This window comes from Cebus imitator, unplaced genomic scaffold (assembly GCF_001604975.1).
Source record: "Cebus imitator isolate Cc_AM_T3 unplaced genomic scaffold, Cebus_imitator-1.0 Scaffold657, whole genome shotgun sequence".
NCBI classification, from domain to species: domain Eukaryota; kingdom Metazoa; phylum Chordata; class Mammalia; order Primates; family Cebidae; genus Cebus; species Cebus imitator.
Genome location: NW_016107972.1, coordinates 215,630 through 228,972, shown reverse-complemented (window position 1 = coordinate 228,972; position 13,343 = coordinate 215,630). Strand labels below are relative to the sequence as shown.

Sequence of the window (13,343 nt, the reverse complement as noted above, 5' to 3'; positions counted from 1 at the left end):
AAAAAAAAAAAAAAAAAGAGCTTCCCCTTCTATGGATCCTTTACCAAACCTTTCCCTTCCCCACTCCAGAGCCAACCTACCTCTCTTCAGGACCCCACTCCCTCCAATGAACACTTATGTGTGTCTACCTTCCTTAACCCTCTCCTTATTTGGTTCCATGTCCTTCACCCTCTCAAGATTGCAAGTTATCTGAGTCAAGGACCATCCCTAGTGCCCGACACATGTGGCACATTAGAGGCATAAAATAAACACTGGTTGAATGAATGGCTGCATTGGGTGAGGGATGTGTGATGGGGAAGAGTATGTTTGCAGGTTACTGTTAACCTGGATGAGTGAGATGCACATATATATGGCCATGGGTTGTAATCAGACAAGTGTTAGCATATGCCCACATATTTCTTTATATTATGTTCACATGTATATGTGTTAGCATGTATGTGCATGCTGACAAATCCCCATGTTGGTATAGACATTCCTGTAGATTTGTTAATGTATGTACATGTTAGAAAGTGCACCTATGTTGATATATGCATATGATGGCACAGAAATTAATATACAAATATACCTGTACATGTGTATTGCCACGTCTCATATGTATGAGGCTTATGCATGCACTTGGGCCCCCCTTTTACTCATTACCCCTTTCATCCACTAAGCCCAACTTGTTGAATTTTGAAACCTCTACAGCAATGTTAATGTTAAAGCCCCCATCCTCTTTCCCCACATACAGCCCTGAGCACCACAGCAACTGAACAGCCTGGAGCCTGGATTTCTTACTCAGCTAGCCCCAAGTACTTCTAGGTTTTCCCTCTGTAAACTCCTTTCAAATGATGGAGAACAGTTGGCTCTCAAGGACATGAGAATTTGAGAGACTTCAGGGAGCCTACTTTCTTGAGAAGAGCTCCAGGTAGCAGGTTGATCCAGTTCAAGCCAATGGGAAAACACTTTTGGGTAGCCCAACATTTGGTGAGAATCTGTCTCTCTCTCTCTTTCTTAAATTTATTCACGTTTCACTCAACTTGAGTACATATATTCATATGTGGTTAATATGGTATGTATATGCATGCCCCACATACATGCTCACATGCACGCTTACACTCACATATATGCATTACTGGGTAAGCACACCACACACCCAAACACACACAGGTTTAATTCAGTAATTTCCTTCACGTTGACATATATCCATGAATGCATACATAGTCATACACACATACATACATACACATCCACACTTATATAAATAAATGTGCTTATACACATATATACACAGCATACTGACACATACTTATGTGCATATACATAGTCATATACCCACTCACAGGCAGAAATACACATGCATGTGTACTGCAGTCCCAGGTCCTGTGGAGATATCCAGCCCCCCCCCTGGCTTCTATCCTGTCCACAAAGTTCATATTCTCTTCAAGTACATTACAAGTTTGCATTTGCTCTTTCCTCTTGCTAGTCTCCCACTTCTCTATTTGCAAAGCTGGTCCTGTTATCAATGGGATATACCCACTCCTGGACACATCCCATTCCCACCCACTCTCAGGGGGAAAAAATGTCATTTTTTAAAAAGGGCTCTGTCACTCCCTCATCCCATGCCTAGAGAAACGAATATTTTCTCAGAAAACCTGGGTAGGAGTAACAATAAAGTAGGTGTACCTCTTCAAACCCAGGAGACAATCCCCTCAGATATGCAACCCCTTAACTCTAAAAAAGAAAGAATGAAAGAAAAGAAAGAGAAAGTATCAAGGCCAAAGTCCTTCCCCCCATTACCTCAAGGCATAACACTCTCAAACTCCAAAACAGTTATTGGGGCAGAGGAAGAAACAGTAAGGAAATTAACTGTGGGTACTAAAACCTCCGAGGATACCTCTTTTCTTCCCTAGAGGGCAGCTTCATGTTCAGTGAACCCCTCCCTTCCCAGCCTGTGGGCCCTGCCAAGGGAGAGGGTAGACCGGGAGGCTTAAAAATGTAAAGGGGGTAAACTAGGCTCAAATAACAAAAGAAGCAAGTATTTTAAAAACAGGAGCTTGGAAGGGAGCAGGGAGGCAAGCTGCAGACACCTCCTGGCAGGGAAGCAGCTGCTGGAACAGTGGATCAGGAAGAGCAGGAAGAGCAGGACTCTCCAAGGGGCCAGGGAAAAGGGGGTGGACATCTAGCATTTCATGTGGGGGTGGAGGGGTGACTGCTTCAGGCAGTAGCAGCAGCTCCAAAGTAAAGTCTTATCAAAGCTGTTATGTAACCAAGGGAGCCGAGTGGAGCACAAACACCTCCCCTCCCCAAACAGGCACCCACACCCACACCCACCACCTCCCAGCACCCACAGCATAGGAAAACTCAGCTCCTCCCAAGCAGCTAGAGAAGGCAGGAATCATCTTGATGAGTTACATCAAAAACATGATGGGTGAGGGGCTCCTTATGAACTAGAAGTCACATCTGGGAAGGGATAACTGGTTCAGTTTGAGGTCCCTAGATACCTCTCCCTTTTCTTGAACTCCCTGCCACACCCAATTTTTGCCCAGGATTATCTGCAAACTGTCTCATTCCTCTCCCCACAGGAAGGATCCCATTTGAATATCTGATTGTGCTCTTGGGGATGGGAGGTGAAACCACCATCAACCCCTCCTGCCTGTTATTACCCCACAGACTCATCTGCATGTCCTGACATTTGGCTCTCATCCCCTGGGATGACAAGGGACGGGACCTTGAGAAATAACTCTTGCTCTATTCCCTTCTTGATTACAAAGACAATCCATAAGAATACAGGTACTTGAAATGACCCTGACTCTAAGCCATAAAGACATCCAAGAGAACTAAAGACTGAAGCCCAGACCTCATCCCTCCATTTGAATATTTTTTTACTCCCCCAGATCTTCCTCTTTTCCCACTGCCCTGTCTCCAGTAGCCTCCTCCTTCTCTTCTCCATGGCACTGAACAACCCCACCCACTCCTTGAATCATTTGCTTAAAAATCTTCCTCCCCAACAAAAGTCTCTCTTCCAAATGCTGCTCTGAGCTAGGTTTGGAAATGGGCAGAACACAAGACAGGCTTGCAGAATATTTCAGTGTCCCCTGTCCAAAATCCCAAAGTATGATGGGCAAGGGAATATCAAGTGGTCAATCAAGTTATCCTGAACTCGTGAGCTCTAACCACCTTACACTTAACCAGAAAGATCCAAGCTCTCCTAATCCAGAACCACCTTGAGCCTGAACTTCTGGGACCCAGTAGGTAAAAGGCTGGTATCAATACCTCTGAGCTTGTTGCACTAAAAAGCATTCCCAGGAGATGAGATCTCACAGGCACAATATTATTCTCCACCTCTACCCCTACACTAACAGTAGGATGGTTTTGAAAGGAGAGGGGGAACTGAAACAAAAAGGGAGAGGGACCCCTTGAGGGAAGGGTTCCTAAACACCACTAACAACTGTGATACCTAAACCATAGGAAGAACCACAAATTCATATTTCGATCCAGGGACCCTGCCCTTAGAAAATGGGTCATCTGGGAGAATTTTTCTAGTGAGCCCTCCCCACTGCCCACCGCCTTTCCACCATCGGGACCAAACGAAGCCCCATTCAGCACTAGGGACAGCTCTGAAAGAACAAATCCCCGCCGAGTCCTATTCAGCACCCGGGACAGTTCCCAGCTACATTCCCGGGCCCCGGTAACCAGAAACCCAGGATGCCAGGAAGAAACAGGCTTACCTCGCCACACACCCTCTTTAGAACAGAAGCCCCTCTCCCCCGCCCCTCCCACTGTCGCTCCCATCCACCGGGGGCACCTGACAAACTCCACCCCACCTTCCCTCTATGTCCCAAGAGAGAAAAGAAACCCAGACACGGGGCTTCCCTGAAGGAGCCTAGAGAGAGGACCCCACCCACCTTTCTTCAGCCCAGAGCCTCTCAACGCCACTCACAGCTGGTTCTAAAAACCACTTTCCTTCTTAACCACCACCCCGAAGATAAGAGAAATACTCACGTGGGGGCTCCCAGCCCTGCAGGCAGATGTGGTGGGGGGAGGCAGAGAGAGGTAGCTCCCCACACCCTGTTCTGAGCCCCCTTTCTGAAGGAGCCAGCTCCCATCTGGACTGGGGGGAGGAGAGACATGTGGAAGCACTGAGTGAGGGGAGGGGAGAGGGGAGAGGGGAAGAAGCAGGAGCGAGGGACTGCGGGGCGGGGGTGTCAAGATGGGGGCGAGGGAATCCTTTTTAATTTCATTCTCTCCCCATGTCTACATCAGCCCTGCAGGCTCAGCTCTTTAATATTTACACACAGGAAGAGAGGATGTGAAAGAACAGAGAGTGAGGGGGGCAGAGGCTACCTGAGCTCAAAGGGCATAGAGGCAGGGGCCTTTGGGAGCTAAGAGCTTGGGCCCCCGACACCATCCCCAGCCCACTTCCACTCTTGAGCTCTTAACTGAAAGGAAGAAGAAGGAACCCTGGGACCATTCTGTCCCTTTGTTAACAAGACACTTTGAAGCTGCATCAGAAAAAGATCAGATCCCCACCCACATACCTGGACACCCCCACAAACCCAGATTTCTTGGGTGCCTTATGTGCAGATGGTAAAGACGATATTCAGGCACAAGCATGTTGTGATGCTTGGAAGCATGTTTGCCTGTGGGCTGGCTGCTGTTTAAAAACACATGAACATGTCAGCTAGCATGTATAAGTTTATTCAAGCATGTTCTGAGTGTTTTCACATGTAAACAGCCCATGCAATCATATGCAAGCCTATGTAACCATATGTGTAAACCAGCTCCAAACAACCTCCCCCCAGCTCTCCAGCTACAATCCCAGGGACAAGGCCATCCACTTCTCCAAACTCCCTTATTCCCAGACCCCTCCCTCAAAGCCTCACTTTTTCTGTCTGTGACATGGGAAGAAGAGCTGGTATGAAGAGATGCTGCATGGAGCTCAGAGGCCTGACAAGTTATTAGCAACGATGAGCTGGCAGCTCGTTACCATAACGATGGTGCCACTGCCTTACCCCAGCTCAAACCCAGACTCCCCAGACGGCAGGAGGCCTGCTGAGCCAGCAGCCTTCAGACTGGGGCGGGGGGTGGATAAAGAGGGAATCAAGACATAATGCTTGCATAGTGGAGGGTACACAGCTGTTTTTCCAACCCCCACTGAGTGACAAAGCTTTGACTCTACCAAGTGGGAATGAAATCAGAATCTGGGAAGGTTTCCTGACCGTGGGGATGGTAAGACCAGAAGGGGTCTTTGGAAGCTCCTCTAGGCATAAGCTTTTGTTGTCATTTGCTCCCTTCAACACCTCACCCCAAAACAACTAAAAACAACCAAATACGGGGCCCCTTGCTGAATTTCAGTCTCCCCACCTGTAAAATGGGGGCAATCCCTTTATCATTTGTCCTACACTTCTGGAAGATTTCATTAGAAAGGGTTTGGGGGTAACTACAGACTCTTCCTAAATCAGACAGACCTCAGAAGTTTCTCTACCCCTTAGGAGCCCAATAAGGTAAGGAAGGGTCCATCCAGCTAGAGACGAAATGCACTGGAAACTGCGTAGGATGAAGGAAAACGAACTTAGCCAGCTCGAGCCCCAACATCAGCTGGAAGAGATGATGTTAGGTGTCAGGCAGCCGCTGAAAGCAGGGACTGACACAAGAAAGTCTGGGAGTCTGGCCGGCAGCAGTTCCAGCCCCTCACCAGCAGGAATCAAGACAAGCCCAGGGCCTACCTCGGTGGTGGGTGTGGCTAGGAATCCCCATCCCCAGCGACATCTGTAGTGCCCTCTCTTTGGCAAGGAGTCCCAGGTTGAAAGATGTACAGCCTTAGGCTTTTCGAGTCTTCATTTCTTTTCCAAAATCCCCAGTACTCAGCTCTGATGGGGGTGGGGAGAGTTCAGGAATAGAAGGCAACATGGAGGACTGCAAAGTTCCTGGTCTAAGATTAGCCTAGGAACCCGCAAATTTGTTGTGTGACCTTGGGCAAGTCCCCTCCCTTCTCTGGGCTTCAGAGTCCCCAGTCTGTAATGAAGAGGTTGGACCAAATCAATTCTAAGATTCCTTTCCTGGCCATCATTCTGTAGTTACATACAAGCTCACTACTTGGATGTGAGCCCCCTGGCACAAAATGCAGTGGGCACTGCCTGCCGGATCAGTGGGGCAGTGGCGGGTGGGAGATGCAGGGGCTGCATCTGAGGCTGTTCATCCTATGTTCATGTTCCTTTTAGAAACACCTGCCACCCCAGCCCTCCCAGCTCCCTTTTTAGACCCTGATTCACTGCCAACTCACGAAGCCTCTCCCTCCCCTCTCCTCCTCTTTTCTCCCCTCCTCTCTCTTTTAGGCACTGGTAGCTGGGTGCAGAAGTAGCCCCAGCATTCAGGGAATACTTCAAAGAAGGAGAGGACAGTGCCCCCAGGGTCACAGAGAGCACACCAAAAGCACCACTCTCTAACCTTGGCCCAGCCCAGTTCTTTGGGTCACTGAAAGACCTGGGCTGAAGTCTCTCTGTACCGCTGACTAGCAGTGTGTGGTTGTGGGAAATGCAATTCCTTTCTCAAGCCTCAACATCCTCATCTGTAAATCGGCATTATATTTGGTTGAACCATGGGAAATTGCTGTTTTTGTACGTTGAATATAAACAGTTGAATATTAACAATTTCAAATGGCTTAACATGATACCTGTCCTGCCTGCTTCCTAAGGCTGTTGGGGAAATAAAGTTCAGAGGACAGCATTTTCAAAAGCCCTGAACTAATATGAGGACATTATTTTATTATTATTACTTCAAAGAGCTTAGTAGGGACCCACCCGGAGCCAGTGGACTGAACCAATGGCCCAGAACTTGAAGGTTTGGGACTTGGAAGTCTGGGAAAGTGCCACCTGCTCTGATGACTAACAGGGCAGACGCTTCCACCTGGCCTCCTCAGCTCCTAGCTCTAAAAGGCCTTCGGTGGGTGAAGCATTACTGAGATGACACAAGTTCCCAGGTCACCAAAAAGAGAAGCAGCATACACAAGTACATACTCCAACTCACCCCAGGTCCCCCCTCCCACCCACCAAGGGCCTCAGTGTGCCGGAAGGACAAGACCAGCAGCATCCCAGAGGGCACCCCCTGAGGTAGGTGAAGGTGGAGACCAAGGTGGGGAGTGCCACCAAGCTCTTGCCTGAATCAAGGGTCAGGGGTCCCCTGACAAGGGGGGATGATCTAACCTCGGAAACGTCTCATCTCCCTGTCCCATGTCCCACCAGGAATGGGGGAATTGCAGGGGGAGACAAAGCACAGGTGTGGGTGATTCAGAGTGAACCGTGCTCAGATACACTCTGTCTCACACAGCCAGCGCGCGCGCGCCCGCGCGCGCGCACACACACACACACACACACACACACACAGTCACACAGGGCAGATACCGGGACCCACTCACAGAGACAGTCACACCGGCACACACATCCATTCACACACACACTCACAGAGACACACACAGGCACATTCGGAGACAACACACGCTCATTCACTCACATGTCCACAGATACATACACAGTACCACCCTTCACACTCACGCTGCATACACCCCCTTACATGCAAACACAGTCTCGCCCACAGTGACACACGCACACACACACTGCATACACTCACCGGCACACACAATCACCCACAGACCCACACAGTGTCACACTCGGCACAGACATACAGGGACACGCATTCACATTCACACACCTGCAGAGGAAACTTCTCTCCGGATCTCCCCAACACCACGACTTCCCCCCACAACCAGCGGGCTACTCCCTCCCAGACCAGAGCCTCCAGCCGGGCGAGGGCTGGGCCGGGGCTAGCGGGTCCCGGCGGCCCTGACAGGCAGAGTGGGTCCGCCGTCCGCGTGGTCCCCCGCCCGCCCCTTGGGTCGGGCCCGCCGGCAGCTAGGCCGGGGCGAGGGCGGGGGCGGCCGAGGAGGCCCAGCCCCTCCCCCCTCCCGGGGCTGCTAGCCGAGGCCGCCCGAGCCCGAGGCGTGGGCGGCGCCGGGGCCGCAGCCCGGCGGAGCCTGGGGGGCGCTGCAGAGGGCGCCGCGAGCGCGGCCCCGTCCCCTCTTCTCCCCGCGGCTTACCTGGCCCGGCTCGGGCTCCGGCCGGGTTACATGATGCCGGCGGCCCGGGCCGGGGGCGCTGCGGCGTTGGGCGGGCGGGTGGGTGGGCAGGGACCCGGGCCCGGCACTGCGGAGCCCCCAGCGGAGGGGCCGCGCCGGCTGCGGAGCCCAGAGCGAGCGCCGAGCGGCAGCGGGCGCGGGAGCGGGAGGCGGCCAAGCCACGGAGGCTGGATTTCCCGGGGACCGGGAAGGGGAGGCGGGGGGATCCCGCCCGCGCGCTCCGCCCCCGCCCCCGCCCCCGCCCCCGCGCAAGGCGGCCGAGCAGCGAGAGGGAGAGGAAGAGGGAGGGGGACCGAGCTCCCCGCCCCCGCGCGGACCCAGGAGGGCCGAGGTTGCCGCCCGCGGGCGGCTGCCTGGGTCCCCGAGGAGCGCCCACCTCGCAGAACGACGGCGCTGGGGGCGCCCAGACTGGGGGCACCAATGAGATCCCCCCTCCCCGGGGACCCAGGAACAGGCACCTAAAGTGTCACCACCACGCACAGCCGACCTGGGCACAGGGGACCCAAGCGCGGCGGCGGGCGGGCGGCCGGGGACCGGCTCAGCCTCACGGACGGGGTCTCGCGCCCCGCGGAGGCGCAGTCACGCCCTGAATGTCACACACAGCCCCCCAGGCCGGTCTGCTTGGGAGAATCTCCTTCGGGCTTTCCCAGTCGGTCGACCGACCGACCTCAGCTCCTGGCCTCGGGTCAGGGAGCCCCCTTCTTCTGCCCCAGCCCCTGCCAGAATGGGGCGCTGTGCCGGTCCTCCGAGCCGCTGGCAGGCGTCCCCCACCCACAGTCCGCACAGACGAGGCATCCCCAGTGTGGAGGGACAGCCCCGCTGTACCTGCCTCCTGTGCTGGGCCCCCGCCCGCGCCCACTGTGCCCGCCCGCCTCTGGGCCCTGAGCCTGGGATTGTGCCATGGCGGGGGCGGGGTGGGGGGAAAAGGGACTGTCCGAAGCACAGCTGGAGGCTGCAGAGCCTGGACACAAGCTGCGGGAGCCGAGAAGCGGAGAGCTGACTGCAGCAGTCCCTGGCTTGAATCCGTCTTGGCGCCCAGAGCGATGCTGTAATGCGGGGGAGGGGGCTGCGGTGGGGAAGCCGCAGGAGGAGGGGCTGAAGACGGTGGGGGAAGGGGTCGCTCCAGATTCTGGCTTTCCAAGGTAGGTGTGAGGGAACACTGCCTCTGGCGCTGAAAGTTGGGGGTGAAGGTTCAGTGGGCATCCTTAAAGCCCTCTTCCCTCCTCTGCCTTTTCCGATCTTGAAAGCTTACGTGGTGAGGTGTGGGCTTGGGGGGCTTGGGAGACTGTTCACCTCTCTAGGAACAGACCTTGGAGTTGTTCTGATTCAAGGTCCCCCGCCCACCGCCGCCCCCAACAACTCCCGGTTCTTTGTTTCCCTGTGGGGCCACTCACTCTCCTTCCTGTATAAAGGGGGAAACTGAGGCACGGAAAGGAGAAGCCAAAGGCCCAGAAGAGCTAGTACTGGGAGCCAAGACCTCTTTTCCCCAGGGAGATGATGTTTTAAGATGCCACGATACATTAAATAACATAAAGGGCTTAGAGAGCCCTCCTCCCAAAGGAGACCTACAAGTCTGGTAAGAGACTAGTAGATTGGTCACCTACCCTGCCGCTCACAAGAACAGTTCATTGTCTCTTCAATCATGAACTGAGGTTGAAGACCATTCCCAGCCCAGGGTTCAGTCAAGAGCAGATGTCAGAGGAAATAAGAAAGTTCTTCCCAGGAATCCACTTTAGAACTGAAGGAAACATCTCACTTTCCATGGAGCATAAGAACAGCCGTCAGGCCCGGTGCGGTGGCTTACGCCTGTAATCCTAGCACTTCTGGGAGGCCAAGGCGGGTGGATCACTTCAGGTCAGGAGTTCAAGACCAGCCTGGCCAACATGGTGAAACCCCGTCCCTACTAAAGATACAAAAAATTAGCTGGGTGCAGTGGCACGTGCTTGTAATCCCAGCTACTCGGCAGGCTGAGGCAGGCGTATCGCCTGAACCCGGGAGGCAGAGATTGCAGTGAGCCGAGATTGCACCATTGTATTCCAGCCTGGAATTCCGTCTCAAAAAAATAAGAGAGGACAGCCATCATAGAGGATGCTAAAAGGCACCACTGTGTTTCCACAATTCTGTATTTTGTAAACTATTCTGAAACTGAAAAGCATCTTACAATAAACAGGGACGTTTAAAATGGTTCTTCTACCTTTCTGTTAAAGCTATCAGAGTTGGTGCATTTTAGAATTGAGAACATGTTATTTGTATTTTTTCATTCGACAACCCTATACTGATTATACCTGGCACCTTGATAGGCTCTTGGGGACATACAGATTAATCAGACAGGCTTACCCGAGATGTGTTCTCTCCTAGCTATCCAGTGATTAATCAGGGAGATGGAGATGTAAACCAATAATTACCATCAGGGCCAGCTTCATGAGAGTGTGACCTGTGCAGTCATACAGAGCCCCACACATAGAAGGGCCTCACTCTTGGTTGAATATTCTGCTGTCACTGTCTTAGAACTTTTAATAATTTTTGAACAAGGTGCCCACTCTAGGCCTAGCTCTGCCTAGGTGAAGAGGACAGTCAAAGAAGCTCAAAAGGGATATTTGAGTGGAGTCTCAAAGATTGGGAGAGAGACTTTCAGGTAGAGAGTCACATATGCAAAGACAGAGACTCACCCAAAGTGTCAATTAGACAGTGTGACAGGTGCTTTAGTTGATCTTCCCACTGAAAACATGATAAATAGCAATCAATCAATAAAATAAAATGTTTTTATTAAAACACAATAAAAAAGAATATATACACACACACATATATATATATATATATATATATATATATATATTTCTAAATCTTCTTAAATGTATCAGTGTGCTGGCAAGAAAATCAGAATCGCTGCAGCCAAAATCTAAGTAAAGACAGAACCAGAGAAGTAAGCAGAGCACTGAAGCCAACTTTAGCCTTGGGGGCTGTGATAGATTTGTTGCAAAAAGAGCACCAACTCTCTGTCTCTACCTGAATCCATCTCCTTTGCCTTGTGACTTTGCAGCTCACTCCATCAAGAGGTGGACTCTTTGGAACAAGTAAAAAAAAAAAAAAAAAATGTGGATGCTGAAATCTGAGTGGACTGGTAACTTGCTTTTGGCCAATGGAATCTGGGAAAAGTCATGGTGTACCAGTTCTAAGCTTAGGCCTTCAGAGACATGAGTACTTCTACTCTTTCTCTTGGTCTTCTGCCTCTGCTATAAGAACAAGCCTAAGGCAGCTGGAGGATGAGTGACAAGGTGGAAGAGAGCTATGCCAACCCAACCATCCCAGCCAAAATCATCGTGGACCAGCCTATAGCCAGCAGATCTCCAAACATGTGAGACAGCCCAGGCAAGTGCAGCAGAGATATCTACCTGTCCACAGCTGACTGCAGCGCATTAGTGATCCAGCTGAATGAGAAGAACCATCGAGCTAATTTAAAGACTCTTGAGCAATAACGAATGCTTATTAATTTCAACTACTGAGTTTTAGTATGGTATGGTATTATGCCACAATATTGTGGCAATTAATAACTAACACAGGGTCATTTGCTGACAGATGAAATTTAACTTAAGTATTCATGATCTCTCAGGGCACCAGAGATAAAAGATAAAACCTGAGTCTGCCCAAGATGGTCACATACTCCCCTGCATAAGCTTAGAACCCCAAAGAGTTGTATTCTCAATGTACAGGAGAACTTGAAAAAACTCACCCCATCCCCAAACCTAGGAAATTATAAGAAAGTTGCACATTTTAAATCTTGGCAGTAGTAACGAGTGTAGAAAGGAAGAATCACCTCCTGAGTATCCGTTACTACAGGTTAGATTTCACATCATATGCAGTCAAATCCACTCTACCTAGAGGATCTGGAAAAACTCAAGCCAAGAATTAGGTGTAAAACATCCCAGATTGGTAGTGCCTCAGGTGCTCGGCAGAAGCAAATGGAAATCTTTGTCTCAGGCCTCAAATAATTTCCACAGATAAAATTCCCAAGAAAATGAATAACTCACAGTTAAATGTCTATCACTGAACACACAAGGAAACATGGAACAGTGTGATTGTTCATTTTTATGTGTCAACTTGACTAGCTAAGGAATACCCAGATAGCTGGTAAAACATTATTTCTTGGTATATCTGTGAGGGTGTTACCAGAAGATATTAGCATTTGAATCAGTAAACTGAGTACAGATTTGACCTCATCAGTGTAAGCAGGCATAATCCAATCCACTGAGGCCCCAGATAGAGCAAAAAAGGCAGAGGAAGGCAAAGTTGTTCTACGTCTTCAGCTGGGACATCTGTCTTCTCCAGTCCTAAGACTTTAGAGCTCCTGGTTCTCAAGCCTTCAGTGTCAAACTCAGAGTTACACCATTGGCTGCCTCAATTCTCAGGCCTTTCGACAGGCTAAATTACACCACTGGCTTTCCTAGTTTTCCAGCTTTCAGATGGTATACCGTGGGACTCCTTAGTTTTCATAATTCTGTCAGCCAATTCCCCTAATAAATTCCCTTGGATATGTCTATATATAGACCATTGGCTCTATTCCCTGGAGATCTCTAACTGATACAGCCAGCAAAACAACACATAGTAGACAAATACCTACAAATAACAGCTAATAGTATTGTAAGACATAGAATATAAAATAACTATGTTGAATGTATTTAGAGAAATAAAATAATCTTGCTCCTCTGGCTTATTTTTCTTATCTTATTGTACTGGCTGAGTCCTACAGTACAACGTTGGATAGAAGTGGTGATGGTGGGTATATTTGTCATGTTCACAACTATAATGTTTCTGACATGTCTTCTTTAGGATGACATTTATTATAGGGTTTTTGGAGACCCCTCTTGATCAGGTGAATGAAGTTCCACTTAATTTCTAATTTACTGAGAGTTTTTATCAAATGTACGTTGAAATTAATCGAAGGCTGGATCTTTTCACTTGACCATATGATGTGTTCAATTATATTTAGAGATTTTCCTAATATTAAATTTTACTTTCCTGGGAGAAACCCAACTTACTCATACAGTGTTAGGATTTATTTCATAGATAATATAATAAGATTCGATCTGCTAATACTTTGTTTTGGATTTTTGCATCTATATTAATAAACAAAAATGAGCCTGACGTTTTCCTGTCTTTGTTACCTATGATTTGGCATCTAGGTTAGCCTAGCCTTTTAGAATGAGTTGGAGAAGTATTACCTCTTTTCTTT

General features: G+C 49.9%; 1 protein-coding gene across 4 annotated transcripts in view; it reads right to left on the bottom strand.

Annotated features, from left to right (window-relative positions):
• The window catches only part of DLGAP3 (DLG associated protein 3), a 66,134-nt gene extending 57,852 nt beyond the window's left edge, over nt 1-8,282 (bottom strand). The window contains exons 1-2 of one of the 4 annotated variants that reach the window (XM_037734715.1): nt 4,327-4,475; nt 3,985-4,093 (exon numbers count right to left, since the gene is read on the bottom strand). The gene's annotated coding sequence lies outside the window, so the exon portion shown is untranslated. Of the gene's footprint in view, nt 1-3,984; nt 4,283-4,326; nt 4,476-8,074 lie in introns of those variants that run through there. The other 3 variants (XM_037734716.1, XM_017518033.2, XM_017518034.2) reach the window with 3 other exon arrangements.
• Between the last annotated feature and the right edge of the window lie 5,061 nt (nt 8,283-13,343).